Below are 10,468 nucleotides of genomic sequence, written 5' to 3' on the forward strand. Positions count from 1 at the left end.
AGTTTGACCTAGTGGATCGAATTCGAAACAAGAGCAAATTGGCTGGATTTTTTACCACCACCATAAAACATTACAATCTCTCCATCATGCGATTGGTTTCTCCAAAATCATTTTTTACTTCATGGTTGCTTTAGAATGAACCTCAACAATTTAAATGCAATGTATAAGTCAAACAACGTTAGGAGGCAAATTGGTATAGGCCAACGTCTTTGTAATTAAAATTAAAAATTTTATCTTATGTCTACGCACATCCTGACAGGACCCGCCCCGAATTTCCCCCTGAAATCCAAAGTGGCCCTGCGGGGCCCACCTTAGAAGAAATTCTACCAAAAATAAATTTGGCAGAACTTCCGGCCCCTAAAATGGACTACCCAAAACCTGTTAAAAGACACAAAGTACTTCAAACAAACCAACCTTATACTCCAGGAGCCACCTGCTCCCCAAATCACAACTTCAATTTCTCAAATAACAGTCTCAACCCAAATACAATATTAATCCCACAGCTTATCAGAGTAATATTAATCTATTAGGTATCACAGAAAACAGAAATAAAATGAGTACGCGGAAGCAATGCTGTTGGCTATGCCTCGACTCCATGTACGCCCGACCTTAACTAATTTCGCCTGCAAACTGGGCATTGGAAACCGAAGGGCCCAGGGGAAAGTACATAAAAACATTAGTGTGAGTGGACAAAAATAAATAATTGTAAAAACAGAAGAGTGTATACTTTCCCACATTTATCTCTTTAAAAACCCGATGCATGCAACAATTTAAAGAAACACAACTTTAGTTCAGCTCAAGAAAACCGACTAGCCCCGCTAGCCACAACCAAGCAAAGAGGAAAGAACTCTGATACTCAAGAAAATAAGACCAGCCCCGCTGGTTAAGGGAATCGGACTAGACCCCGCTAGCCCAGCAATAATATAATGAGTAAGGGAAGATGATAGCCATACGAATGAGCCACCCAGGCTCGGGTGATAGCCTCCCAGGCTAAAGTACTCCCATATACTACCGTTATATACCCACACGCCACTATGTGTAGCGATTAGGATACTAGGCTTCAGCATTACTGTCACAAAGACAGTAACCAGCGCCACAAAGGCGGACGGGCTTCGGTGATCCCATCACCTCGCCACAAAGGCGGACGAATCAATGCTAGCAATGATAATAGTCACCCAAAGTATTACAAAAGAAAATCCGAAAACCACATAAATCCATAAAGCTTCCCCAACTCTCGCAAATGAATTTCCAACGACGTGTCCCACACGCCAAGAGTATCTCCATAATTCGAAACAAAACCAATTCCAAAATCATCATCGAGGCATTCCCAATGCCAAAACCGAAAGTCGATAAAATAAATAAGAAATAACTTCATCGAAATCCCATTTCGAAAATCTTTCCAAAAATCTCAAATCAACGAATAGAAATATACTTAAAAAGTATAATTCCGGAAATCACCTCGGAAGAGAATTCATTGACAATCACAATATCATAATTAAAGAAAGATTTATAATCAATTTCTGAAAATCAATTCATATTCTCAAAAACAACTCGTAAATCCAAATCCGAGCATAATAGATTCGTTTCATAAATTCATATGGAAAAACAATGCCAAAATTATAATCCAAACCAAATATTAGGTTCGATGAATAAAACGATAATTAAATAAATCAATAATTTCAAAATAAATGCATGCATCATTATTTAAAACAAAAGTCCACTCACTGTACTTGGTGACCATGCAAACGAGTTCCTTCGTCAAGCAGTAGCTCGATATATCGTCCTATACACAAGTACACTTCCGTAAACGACAATTCGAATAAATAATTACGAACCTAAACGAAACCCGAAAATCCCTATCTCCATTACTTCTCGGATTCAACCCAAATCACACCCATAACACCAATTCCTCGATTTACATATTCCACAACGAAAACGATAGAAATCCGACGGCCGGATTTCCCACAATTAAATCACAAAACTCCGAACTTCGGAAAATCACAAACAATTCCAAACTCCTCCAAAATTCACCAAACTTCACATACAAGCTCTACAACATTTATAGGATTTAATTGGGCTAAAACAGGAATTAAAAACCAACCGTACACGCCTCCACGCGCCACCCACAGTGGCGGCGAGTGGGGCCCACGCGCCGGTGGCCACCACCTTTGATGGCCACCAAATTCAGGCAGCACCACCTACTCATCTAGCCCAACGTTTCTCTCAACTACAACAAAGTCAGAATATGCCTAGAACTACCTCAACAATTACGGTGAAGATTATACCCAAAACGTGAACAGTGTCAAGAAATTCAAACCTCAAATTCTTCCTCCACGCTATGAATCACTGCACAAGATTCGGGGGGTAGCATCTACATCCCAAGGCACTTCCAAAGAACCGGACTTTATCGTCTGGGGTGGCCGGAATCGAAAGAAATCGGCGTTGACTCAAACTGCTACAGTAAAGTTTTCGGGCTTGATTCTTCTTTTTCCGGCCAAACCGCCGTGAGTTACCGCCGTGGGGAGGTTGTGTAGGAGTAGAGGAGTCCAACGGTGCCACTCATTCGTCCCCAGGTGGCCGGAATCGTGAGGTGGCCAGAGCTGCAGATCGCCGAAGGAAAAGAGGAAAACGCGGGGGAGGAGGAGAGAGAGAGAAAAAGGAAAAGTTACCTGCCAACAGTAGAAATTCAAATATATACTACTTATCGTGAACAGTAAATTTCACAATTTCGCTTATAACTTTCGTATACGATCTCCGATTTTTACGTACCACAAATGCAGGCGCTCGGTTTAACGTCCTCTACGACTTCCATGAAGAACATTTTCTCAAATTTTGGCCCGAACTAAAAGTCAACTTTTAGGGCCACTAAAATTACCGAAGCGATAGTAAAAGTGAAAGAAATTGTCGTTTACCGAACAAGTAACTAGTAAACTGGTAATTTAAGATACAGGACGTAACACATCAATCGATAGAATATTTACAGACGTGATGTGAAAAATAAGCACGTTTCGTGGTCGTCATGCCATCGGTTAACCAAGAAGACATACAAGTGACAACGGTTGACCAATTCGATCGGATTTGACAATATGGTGAAATTTGCTAAATTTTTTACCACACTCATAATTTATTGTAATAATCACATCCAACGGTCGGTTTTTCCATTTTCTTTGAATTTATAGATTTTTGATAGGAGCATTTTAATGCGACATTTTAATATTCAACTCCCCATATTTTGCTTAGTTATTTCCTTTACTTAATCATTTTTAATTTAGTTTCTATTTTCTAGGTACAATGGAGAAAAAAGGCGAAAAAGAGCAGAAATGAGCGTAAATGAAGGATAAGTCATTTTAGAAACTTTCATTTTCCATTTTAGAAAATATTTCCTATTTTGTTTTAGGGAACTTTATTCCTTTGAAATTTCCTATTTCTGATTTTCTTGTTTTAAAGAGGGAATTTAGGAGTCCATCCCATTGAGAACTCTTGAGTAATGAAATCAAGGAAACTTGAAGGATAAGAAGACTTACATAAATAAGGAGAAATTCAAGGAGTTTTCATTCACTTAAATTCGTCTTATTTCATGGAGATAAAAAGGGAGTGTTTATATTCAATATTTATCCTAATTATCTTATTTCCTATTGATCATAACTCTAATTAATTTCTGATTTTTCTTGATTATAGGAGTTCGTTGTGTGCACAACTCTTGGAAGAAGAAATTAGTACAATTCAAATGAGGGAAAGGTGGAGTTTGCCGTGCAAAATTCTAGGGAAGTTAAGAGGAAGGAATAAAATCAGAAAATACTAGAGAGGAATAAGGGATGTATCCGGTCACTATTCAAGGGAAAAGAGATCAAAAAATTCAAGTCTCTGTCATGAGAAAATCAAGGAAATTTGGAGGAGAAATCACCTCTAGATGATTGGCCATGATTGCATCACAAGAGAGGAGGATTCCTCTATAAATAGCAGCCATTCTTGACACCACTACACACACCACTTCTCCCATTATTCTAAACACCAAAAATTCTCTTCATTCTCTAGTCTTCAGAAGCCCTGCGTCTCAACCAAGGAGGAGAAGAAGTCATGCAATACATCAAGATCCTAACCGCCATCCACCCTTGTGTCGTCCCTAGAAGATTGCTTGCTTTCAAGGATCTTCAAGTTCTTCGTCTCAAGGCTTTGTCATTCATCTTTCACGGTGTATTTCATACTTTCTTTTGTTTTCCTTTGTTTGATTCGTAGAGTTATGAATTCTAGTTAACAAATAATGTTAAAGGAAAACTTTAGAGCCCGTCTCTATGCTTTGATAATAAAGTTGTGATTTCTATATGTTGATTTCTATGTTGCTTATGTGAGATTGCTTAATTGATTTTGTTTTACAGAAAACTTTTATATGTTTATGTTCTTTGAGTGCACGCTTAGGATATATTCATGTAATTGGAGCTAAATTTAGGTTAACAATTTATCTAATAGTTTTGTGAACCTAAATCATAAGTAGTAAATGCTTTGGACAAAAGTCGAAATCAATTAAGGAGGATTGCAAATAGATGAACTTTTTCATACTAGGTTGTGCACTTTGGTTGATATCCTTTCTTTGTTCTTCATGCGTTGAATGTGTTCTTGATTAGTTAGCTTTCTAGACTATGATTGCATGTTCAATATGATTGATTTAGGTGCTTTCACTTAGATCAATTATTCAAGGAAAGTAAAATATGGGAAATTGTTTGCTTATTAACGTTTCATAGGGTCAACTTCTTTCTCATGACATATAAAATCAACTATAGGAATTGTAATTGGATTTCTTGCATATGGATGTGGTTTTGATCTTTGTTCCTTGCGTTCCACCCTTGTATATGTATTTTACATTTTAATTTTAATTTTTTTATTTTTTTTATTACAAAATCCTAAAATCCCCCATTTTTACGTCAACTTGTATATATCTTCATTCTTTGTTTTATTTTTGTAAATAATATTTTATAATGATATTAATTCTTTATTTGTTTATGCAATTACAGGTGTACCCTCAATCCCCGGTTTGAACGATCCCTACTTATTCTATACTGACAACTACATTTTGCAGGGTTAAATTGCGCGCTTGCTTTTAGCGTATCAATGTTGCTCTTTGGAGTGTAAAATATATAAATATAGGTTTATAAGAGTAACTAAGTTTGACCTAGTTGATCGAATTCGAAACAAGAACCAAATTAGCTGGATTTTTTACCACCACCATAAAACATTACAATCTCTCCATCGAGCAGTTGGTTTCTCCAAAATCATTTTCCACTTCATGGTTGCTTTAGAATGAACCTCAACAATTTAAATGCAATGTATAAGTCATACAACTTTAGGAGGCAAATTGGTATAGATGATAAGAGCATATTTATGCTACATTATTATTAGGACTAATTTCAGTTTACCCCCCTGAGGTTAGGGGTCGTCATCATGTTAGTCCCTCTAGTTTCAATTTAATCATGTTAGTCCCTGTACTCTCAAATTTCATCATCCGTGTCCAATTTCTACTATTCCGTCCAATTTGGACCGTTAAGTCTGACTTTTGAGGGCTAAAATGGTCATTTCAAGACAAAAAAAATTTTTAAAAAAAAAAAGATTTTTTTTTCTTTTTTCGTTTTTTTTTTTTTGCATTTTTTTTCTGTTTTTTTTTTTGCATTTTTTTTCTTGTTTTTTTTTTCTTTTTCTTCGCTTATTATTATTATTATTATTTTATAATTTTGTCTTCAACCTATACACCACAAGTTATAATAGGTTTATAAAAACAAAAAAAAATACTCTAGGTAGTTAAAAAGCCGCTCGCTGGTCTACGATATTTGTGATATATCTCCGATAAAGCGAACAATTTTAGGATATATCTGTAAAATATAATAGGTTTATAAAGTGAAGAATTTTAAGATATCCTCAATAAAGTGAAGAAATATCTATAAAATATGATTAAAAAAAATAAATACAGATATTTCTTCACTTTATTGGGGATATATCCTAAAATTCTTTGCTTTATCGGAGATGTTCCACAAATATCGTAGACCAGCGAGCGAAGAATTTTAGGATATATCCCCAATAAAGTGAAGAAATATCTGTATTTATTTTTTTAATCATATTTTACAAATATTTCTTCACTTTATTGGGGATATATCCTATTATTCTTCACTTTATAAACCTATTATATTTTATAGATATATTTTACAAATATATCCTAAAATTTTTCACTTTATCGGAGATATATCACAAATATCGTAGACCAGCGAGCGACTTTTTAACCACCTAGAGTATTTTTTTTTTTTATAAACCTATTATAACTTGTGGTGTATAGGTTGAAGAAAAAATTTATAAAAATAAAAAATAAAAAAATAAAAAAATAAAAAAGAAACACCTAGAGTATTTTTTGTTTTTGTTTTTATAAACCTATTATAACTTGTGGTATATCTCCGATAAAGCGAAGAATTTTAGGATATATCCCCAATAAAGTGAAGAAATATCTGTATTTATTTTTTTAATCATATTTTACAGATATTTCTTCACTTTGTTGGGGATATATCCTATTATTCTTCACTTTATAAACCTATTATATTTTATAAATATATTTTACAGATATATCCTAAAATTTTTCGCTTTATCGGAGATATATCACAAATATCGTAGACCAGCGAGCGGCTTTTTAACTACCTAGAGTATTTTTTTTTTGTTTTTATAAACCTATTATAACTTGTGGTGTATAGGTTGAAGACAAAATTATAAAAAAATAATAATAATAATAATAAGCGAAGAAAAAGAAAAAAAAAACAAGAAAATAAAAAAATGCAAAAAAAAAAAAACAGAAAAAAAATGCAAAAAAAAAATCTTTTTTTTTTTAGTTTTTTTTTTTGTCTTGAAATGACCATTTTAGCCCTCAAAAGTCAGACTTAACGGTCCAAATTGGACGGAATAGTAGAAATTGGACACGGATGATGAAATTTGAGAGTACAGGGACTAACATGATTAAATTGAAACTAGAGGGACTAACATGATGACGACCCCTAACCTCAGGAGGGTAAACTGAAATTAGTCCTTATTATTATTTAACCTTATCCTTTTCTTTGTTAGTTTATATTATTTTTAGATGATTTATTTTTTTTGTGTTTATTAGGTTTTCTAAAGCAAATTAGGAAAAGAATGCTTAAAGAAGGAAAGTGCATGGTAAAAAACTGTTGTATGACATTTTGCAAGCTACACTCATACAACAGATACAAGTAGACTATTGTACTATACATGAGGGGAGTTTGAGCAGAAGTAGGAGGGAAATGTACGTGCCTCTTATTTTTTTTCCATTCACACAACAAACCTTTCTTCTTAGTGTTGTGCAATGAGTTTCTAGCTAAAAAATTTTGAATTTTAACAGCCTTATACGACAAAAGTTTCTTAGACGTGTTGTATGATTCACTTTCCTTCATCACATAACAAATAAAAAAAAATCGTTGTGTAAAAAGTGTTGTATATTGACGTTATTGGCCTAGTGGTAACTAATACTTTTATTGAATAAAGCTAATCATCCATGAGATAATTACTCATTTGACAATGCATGTTACTTATAAATTACAACAATTGAAGTGTATTTTGGTAATTATGGTTGTATTTATGATACTTACTTAAAACATGATTCCATTTACCGAAAAAACCATCATTTTACCTATGTGACAACAAACATTATATTGTCAATCTGGTAAATAATTATATTAGGCCTAAAATTTCTCAAATCATTATTCTTGTAATAGGGTTCTTCTTTGTGTAACTAGAGTCCTTTCTTTTACAAATTTCATCATCATGAGAGACTTTACAAAAAACCACCACATTTGACGTATTTAGTGATCATTATAGTTGTAATCAAAGTAATTACTATATTTACAATCTTTATTACAAGTTTTTGAATAATTTACATATAAATCAGTTAATGAGTCCGTAGTATGGTAATTTTTTTTTAAAAAATACACATGTCAAATCATAAGTGGATAACTTGTTGACCTGTACAACAGGTTTCACCAACTAATTTAATTTAATATATATTTATTGTTAATGTCTAAAAGTTCGGCGGTAGCTGAACCTTTGTTAACGCTGATCCGGTGGGCGGATCGATACTTATGGTGTTCTCAAAGCCTCCGCTACCTGCCAAGTAAAATACAAAGGGCGTCAGAGGGAGACCGCGTTGGGCGGTCTTCAACTCTCCGATGCCTAAGTTAGTCAATGTATTTATGTTGACAAAGTAACAGTAGGTAAAGTATTGAATGCGTAATTAATGAGGAGAGAGGAGAGGACCTTTTATAGGTGAGGAAGAGGTTGATCTTCTCTTTGTTTTCGATGTGGGACTGATATGCTTCAATTCCCAGTTTCAGAAGCTTCTGATGCCATCTTGGCGAGGCGCGTGGCGGCGCGTTGGCGGCGATCTGGAGGTGGTCCGACGTTGGGGCTGTAGCCCGCCTGGCGGTGTGTCTGCATGTCATTCCTTTGGTTGGAATCAGTACCTTCGGCGGTACAATGAGCGTAGCCCGTTAGAGCTAATTATGCTTGCAAATGTACATGTATGTACAAGTCCCCCAAGTCCCCAGTCAAGGAGGGCAATCTTGGTTGGGGAGTTGTTCAGCGGTTTGAAGCGTTTTCTTCCGCTAGACTTGCAAGAGCATAATTAGCGTCAGTGCGTTGTCAACCGTTGGTTTTATCGAGCAAACGCTTTATACCCTTTCGGGTGGGCCCCTACTAGGCCCCCCAGGGAGTCCCCCACTCCCCGGCTAAGATAGACCTCCGGATGGTCGGAAAATTGTTTGTTGAGGGGGAGCTGCACGGAGCAGAGGGTGTTGGGTAGCGAGCCCAAGCTTTAGGACCCAAATGACGGGGGCCAACGTGCCTGATCAGGGCCGTCGTAGACTGTTGACAAGTCCCCGTGTCCAGTAGGGACGGTCTGACGGTAACGCCGCGTGGCGGTCGTTGTCAGAGTGAGGCGTGGCCTCGGGATTCGCTGTTTGGCGGATATCCCCCCGCTAAATGCAGTAAGAAGCGGCGCCCGGTAGGCGTGCCTAGCGGTATTTTGTAGAGCGATAGTGCTGAACAACATACGCAGCTAGCAAGCTGAAAAGGAGGTTCCGCTAGATGTTCATAGCGGAAGATGCCCAGCTTGCAGGATGGCAAGGGAGAAGTTCCGCTGGCGGGGTTTCGCTCAGTGGAGACTCCGTCACTTGGTGGATGACAAGTGAGAAGTTCCGCTGGCGGGGTTTCGCTCAGCGGAGACTTCGTCACTTGGCAGAGGATAAGTGAGAAGTTCCGCTGGCGGGGTTTCGCTCAGTGGAGACTTCGTCACTTGGCAGAGGATAAGTGAGAAGTTCCGCTGGCTGGGTTTCGCTCAGCGGAAACTTCGTCACTTGGCAGATGACAAGTGAGAAGTTTCGCTGGCGGGGTTTCGCTCAGTGGAGACTCCGTCACTTGGTGGATGACAAGTGAGAAGTTCCGCTGGCGGGGTTTCGCTCAGCGGAGACTTCGTCACTTGGCAGAGGATAAGTGAGAAGTTCCGCTGGCGGGGTTTCGCTCAGTGGAGACTTCGTCACTTGGCAGAGGATAAGTGAGAAGTTCCGCTGGCTGGGTTTCGCTCAGTGGAGACTTCGTCACTTGGCAGAGGATAAGTGAGAAGTTCCGCTGGCTGGGTTTCGCTCAGCGGAAACTTCGTCACTTGGCAGATGACAAGTGAGAAGTTTCGCTGGCGGGGTTTCGCTCAGTGGAGACTCCGTCACTTGGTGGATGACAAGTGAGAAGTTCCGCTGGCGGGGTTTCGCTCAGCGGAGACTTCGTCACTTGGCAGAGGATAAGTGAGAAGTTCCGCTGGCTGGGTTTCGCTCAGCGGAAACTTCGGACGATTGGGGAATTCTGCCCAAATGGTTGCTCCCACCGGACGCTTCGTCTGGTGGTGGTTGACACGTGTTGAACCCGTAGAGGGTTAGCGTGTGCAGGCCTGTCCCCTAAGCGTAGCCGTCTTCTCGCCATTAATGATAGTAATGATGGATTTCGTAACCGAGGCGACGCCTCGGTTAATCCGGAGAGTAAGTGAAAAGTGGTGACACGTGTACGGCTGGTGTGTGATGTCGTATTTTAGCGGACGGCCTAGAACGCGTTGATGTTGACATACAAGGGGGGGAACCTTAGCGAGATTTGACACTTTGTGAAAACTTCAAACCCGAGTCGTCGTCTTCAAGCTCTCTGCGATTTGCGAATAGAGTTCTGCAGGGCGAAAGCTGTGGAGTCACCGGGTCTTGGGAACGAGGTTTCTATTGGTGAGGACAAGCGCTTGCAATCACAGCAAGGGTTTCATCAGTAAGGTTGGTTCTCTGAATCTTATCCCTGTTCCATTAAATTTCTATGTATTTGTTGTTGTCAGTTTTCTGGGTTTTGTGAAATTGGGGTGTTCTGAGTGTGTAAAGTGGGTTTTGGGGGATGGGTTTTGGTG

This window comes from Rosa rugosa, chromosome 6 (assembly GCF_958449725.1).
Source record: "Rosa rugosa chromosome 6, drRosRugo1.1, whole genome shotgun sequence".
NCBI lineage: Eukaryota > Viridiplantae > Streptophyta > Magnoliopsida > Rosales > Rosaceae > Rosa > Rosa rugosa.